The following is a 6000-nucleotide window of genomic DNA, read 5'->3' as shown; positions in this document are numbered from 1 at the left end:
CAGTCTAGCTGATCAGTGAGTACCAGGTTCAGTGAGAGACTCAACATAGAGCTTAGCACACATGGAGTGAAGTGAAGGCTGGAGGACCTTTGAGAATGGTGTGTAGGAAGCCAAACTTTGTGAAGCAGGCCTGCCAGCTACTTGGGAGGCTGAGGCAGCAGTATCACAAGTTCAAGACTTATGTGGGCAACTATGAGACCCTGTCCCAAAATAAAGAATACTAAGAAGAGGGACCAAGAGATGGCTCGGTAAATAATAGCACTGGCTGCTCTTCCAGAGGCTCTGGGTTTGAATGTATGTCCAAAACATATGTAACTTCAGTTCCAGAGGGATCCAGCACCCTGTTTTAGCTATTGTGTGTAATGGGCATGCAAATGGTACACAGACTTACTTGCTCTGGGGTCTTTACTCTCTCATGTGGCTCCAGCTGTAGCATTTGTTACCTGAGGTCTCATGAAGAAAATATCAAACCCTAAGCAAGGAGCCCTCAGGCTGGCTATCCTCTTCCCTTTGCGTCTCCACATTCTGACCCAGACACCACAGGCTCTTCACAGCCCACTGTCCTCACACACAAAGTCCCATGTCAGAATCCTTCATCTTAGTGCCACTGTCCTGTCAGCTTGCTTAGCAATGGTTAGTGTTTTGTCCTTTCTGATACAAATGGCTAGCATTAATTCCCCCTCTTAACCATTTTCTCTGTGGCCCCTGGAGGGTCTACTTAACTATAAACTTTCAAGCCCCACCCCTGCACAGGCACAACCTCTATCACTTTATTTTATTGGAAACCTGTCCCAGAAGTCACTTCTGCCAAACTCCTGATTTGTTCAGGATCGCAAGTGACCAGTAGGTAGTATTACCGTGCACCTCCCGCCATCCCTCCCACACCCTGGCCATCCCTGCTCACAGCCATTTTTTTTTTTTTATGTTCTTGGACTAAAGCCAAACTGAAACCAGTGAACCAATAATTTTATTTGATTTCAAGAGTCCTGGTCTTAGTCTCTTCAGACAGCTGTGTCAAATTGGCTATAAACTTGGAAGCTGAGAAACATGGTTTCTGCATATTTGGAGTCTTACAAAGTCTGGTTTAACACAAAAGTTACCTTCTTGTATCTTCGCATGGCAGAAGGGTCAAGACAGCTCACCAGAGTCTCTAATTGCATGATCTGAAGGCTCTCTAAGCCTTGTCTTCTAACATCATCCTTTTGGCAACTAGGCTTCATTACCAGATGAGGATGAGAGAGAGGTAAGCATCAAGACCGAATTATATGGCATTAGCTCAGTGTCCATGTTCATTTTGTCTTGTTTTTTTTTTTTCTCTCTCTCTCTCAACATCTTTTCCCCTTTTGCTAGCTCATGGATGGTTTCTGAGTCACTCCTCAGGTGTCTTAAGTGTAAAGTGGCTTTCATTCCTCCTCTGTGACATCCTGTCTTCGTGTGTTCACCTTCCAGTACTATAACAAAGTTCTGGGGCTGGAAGACTAGTTTAAAAAGAAAAAAAAGGTCTATTTCATGCATAGTTTTGGATGCTCAAAGTCCAAACAGCATGATACTGGTTTGGTGAGGCCTTCTGGCAGAATCACATCATTATGGATAGGAGAGGGAGCAAGAGAGCTCTCTGGGGTCTCTAATGCCATCATTACTTGATCACAAGAAGGAAGTCATACAGGCTGGAAAAAGGGCCAGTATAACAGTTTCTTGAGAACTAGGCAGCATCTCACAAGAATATCACCAACACATCCTGAGGCCATTGACTACTTGCTTCCCACTGGACCCTATCTCTTCAAGAGACCACACCACATTCTAATACTGCCAGGCTGAGGACCAAGCTACCAATGTGTGGACTAACAAAATGCATTCTAACTTAATGAAGTTTTTCTTCCTATTACAAGTAAACCTCAAGAGGTGTTGACACTCATGAACAAGAGTAAGTCACCAGATGGCCTTGTTTTCTGATACACTTCCTCTTGGTAAGGCTGCCCTTGACCACCTACCTTATCACTAAAGTAGTTTATTTATACTAATAAACTTATAAAACCAATAGGTTGTTTTCAGGTCTTACACTGTTTGATATTCTAAGAACCCAAGACACTATGGACCACTCATGCATTCTCCAAATGTCTTCTTCCCTTGACGTCTGTGAAACCACATGTTCCTGGGGTCTCCGTAAATGTTTGCCTATTTCAAGGCTATTTGCGTTTGTTCCATACCATCAACATGTGTGCGCTCCTTTAGATGGGTACCACACTACGGTTCTCAGTCACGCTTCCGTTCTAGTCTTCAGGCCTTCTCTTTTCTCCTAAGCTCCGCAGTGGTAATCTCAAGCTACTCTCTTGGCATTGCCACTTCCACTCCAATAAAACACAGAACCCTTCCATCCAACCCTGGCCTACAATCTCTTAGAAAAGGGGGTCATTTTTAGTATCAATCCATTTAGAAGTCCTTCATATCACTGGATGTTTTAAATTACTTTGAGCAAAATGACCTCTCCCTTTTTGAGGGGGATATATAATAGCATAAAATTATTTCATTTACTGATTAAATATAAGCAAACTGAATCACTAAGAAACACATTAAATATATGTAAGAAATTATTTTAGAGAAACATCATCATACTGTAAGCCTTTGAAATTCACTACAAAAACCAATATAAGTGTTCTTTAAGCTCTCACCTTTCTCACTCTCTAGCCCTCCTTCTCTCTCTCTCTCCCTTCCCCCCTCTCTCCACATGGCCATGGTTGGCCTCTCTCCCTCTTTCTCCCATCTCTCTTTCCCCCTGCCTTTCTACAATAAAGCTCTAAAACCATACACACACATGGACACACACACATGTGTATCTATCTATACATACATACATACATACATACATACATACATACATATATTTTAACAAGGTGAATGATGTGGCTTGAAATACAATCTCCCAGCATTCATATATAAAACAAAAATTTAATGAGGGAGTATAAATGATTGGTCAGTTGCTGTGATAAAGCACCATGACAAAAACTTGCGTCTGTGTGTGAGGTCTATGCAAACACCATGGCCAGCAGAGTAATAATCCACGTGAGGCATGAAGGTAATGTGGCTCAACATGACTCCGTAGCTGGTGTTGCTTCAAACTTCTAGAGTATGACATCGGTGGTTTATTTCAGGCTTACATATGTAAGGACAGAACAATTTGGAAAAAAAAAATTTCCTAGTGTAACACCATCCTGCGTGCACAATGAGGTATAATTACACTGAAACTCTCCTCAAAGTACATGTCACTTCTTCCATGAAGATGGGTTCTATAGATAGGCTACATGTGTTATCTTAAGGGCCTAGGGGAGGATCTGGTGTGGTATCAGACATACAGATAGTACAGAGGTCATCTGGGCTATAAACCACCTCAGGTTCTGTTTGTGGGAGCCTGGGGGAGCCCCTGGCCATATAGATAGTGCAGGGGTCATCTAGGCTATTAGCCACCTCCATTCTCAGCCTTCTGGGTGGAAAACTGGTTAATCTCTTCCTTTGAAGAAACAACCCTGCTTTTTGCTTTTTTTTTTTTTTTTTTTAAATATTCCTGGTTTCCCTAGTGCTTATCTGTGAGTTCAAGGACCTTTGTCCTCCAGGCAAAAAGTGATTTATGGAAGAATTTATGTTAGCTTATGGCTCTAGAGGGAAAGTCCTTAGTGACTGGGAAGCCATGGTAACAGGTGGCTAGAGCAGAAAGCTGGGAGATCATATCTTCAACTGTGAACACTAAACAGAGAAAACTGAAGTGGGACAAGGCTACAAGCACTCAGAGTCCATCCTCAGTGGGCTCCTCCTCCATCCAATAAGACATTATGTTCTGTAACTTCCATAAACAGCACCACTAACTGGGAACCAAGTGTTCAACTACTTAAGCCTATGGGGGACATTTCTCATTCAAACCACAACAGACTGGAAAGCTACATCAGAGATGACAGAAGTACGGGGACAGAGAGTTTCGGTATAATTGTCTTAAACGTTGTATCTTCGCTTAATTTCGAACCTTGGCCTCAGACCCTATAGCTGCTGTGATGTTGATGCCTAAGAAGAATCGGATTGCCATCTATGAACTCCTTTTAAAGGAAGGTGTGATGGGGGCCAAAAAATAAAGATGTCCACATACCCAAACATCCTGAGCTGGCAGACAAGAATGTGCCCAACCTTCATTCAATGAAGGCCACGCAGTCTCTCAAGGCTACGTGAAGGAGCAGTTTTCTTGGAGACATTTCTACTGGTACCTTAAGAATGAGAACATCCTTTAAAGGTGTGGTGGGGCACACCTTTAATCCCAGCTCCTGGGAGGCAGAGGCAGGCAGATTTCTGAGTTCAAGGGAAGCCTGGTCTACAGAGTGAGTTCCAGGACAGCTAGGGCTACACAGAGAAACCCTGTCTCGAAAAACAAACAAACAAACAAACAAACAAACAAACAAAACCAAACTAAACCAAAAGAATGAGAGCAGCTGTCCTGAGACTGGCAGGCCTCTGCCCAAAAGTCCAGAGGGTGAGCGGCCTTTAAGATTCACAAGAGGGGAGGCAGATAGAGACACCTACAGGAGTGCTGTGCCCCCTAGAAAGCTGAGGCTGGGGCTAGCTCAGCAACTGACTTCCAGTTTAGAAGCAGCTTCGGGTGGACGTGGTCAGCCACCTCAGTGAAGTTGGAGATTATATTGTATTGAAAAAACTTTAATAAACTTGTTATTGTTTAAAGAAAAACAACAAAAAAGGTTGTATCTTCATAATATTAACACAAAATTAGTATTTGAGTATAAGTAATACACTGTTATAGTAGAGCCCTGATAATTTAGTCTATAACTGTTTATATATGTAGATTGGCTACAAACTCTTGTTGGAACGGATTTTAACTGGAAAAATGGGACTACCCTAAAAATTCAGTATTTAGTGGTATTTGCAAATGACTCATCTCTACAGCTCTATCTTGCTGTTAAACTCCAGACCCATGTAACTATTTACTGATTTCTATTTGAACATCCAATGGATACTTTAACTCCAACTTATCTACCTTTAAAATTAGCCCTCCTCAACCTATTTGGTTCTCTCAACCATTGCCTCTGTATTTATTCAACTGCCCAAGCTAAAACTCTAGTCACCAACATCTCCTCCCCCTGACACCAATTATGTATCTGTCTGTTTATATCTCCGAAACCCTCTTCTCTGTTGGAAGTCTCTTAATTCCCTCTACTTGACTTCAGGCTACCATCATCTGCTCCCCACAGTAGTATAATAAAACCTGAATTGATTTTCTTCTTTTTGTCTCCTTTCTGCTTAAACCTCAAGAAGTAGCCTGAGTGATTTCTCTAAAATGCAAACTTGAGACCAGTTTCTGCGGCAGAGTGCTAACCCATCCTCAGGATCCACTTCTCCCAGCCCCCACTTAGTGAAATGAGATGTTGTTACTATGTTTCCCCACATGCCTTATCTTTCCTCACTATGCATAACCGCCTTCAACTTTCTTTGCTATTATTGTTATCCTCTCTGCTAAACTGCAAACTCTCGTCAACCAGGCTCATCATTGTGTTCACTTAACACAGGGCAGGGCCTGAGACACTTATAAATGTCCTTTAGAAGTGCTTTATAAATGTTAAGTGAACAAATCAATAATTTTGTCAGCCCAGCACTTATCACCATACTTGGCAAGACAGGTATTTGTATTTAGTTCAGTGACTTATTCTTTATGGGCACTGGTGCTTATGGTTGTGGTTGTGTACCTGTGAACTTATGAAGTCAAGTTTAACAGTGTCAACAGGCCAGACCCCCCACCCCCTCGCCAGAGCTCCTAGGGACTGGACCAACAACCAGAGTACACATGGAGGGACCCATGGCTCAGTTCGCGTATGTGGCAGAGGATGGCCTTATTGGACATTTGTGGGAGGAGCAGCCCTTGGCCCTGAGGGTGCACAAATTTGGGAGTGGGTAGGTGGGTGGGGGAGCACCATAGAGGCAGGAGGAGGGGGATGGGATAGGGGGTTTCTG

The 6000-nt window shown here is 42.9% G+C and overlaps 1 pseudogene; it reads left to right on the top strand.

Annotated features, from left to right (window-relative positions):
- Nucleotides 1–4040: 4040 nt before the first annotated feature.
- On the top strand, nt 4041–4662 carry LOC110302584 (annotated as a pseudogene).
- Nucleotides 4663–6000: the final 1338 nt, after the last annotated feature.

Source organism: Mus caroli, chromosome 9 (assembly GCF_900094665.2).
Source record: "Mus caroli chromosome 9, CAROLI_EIJ_v1.1, whole genome shotgun sequence".
Lineage (NCBI taxonomy): Eukaryota > Metazoa > Chordata > Mammalia > Rodentia > Muridae > Mus > Mus caroli.
Note: the sequence above shows the minus strand (reverse complement) of the source record. Positions and strands in the feature narration are given on the sequence as shown.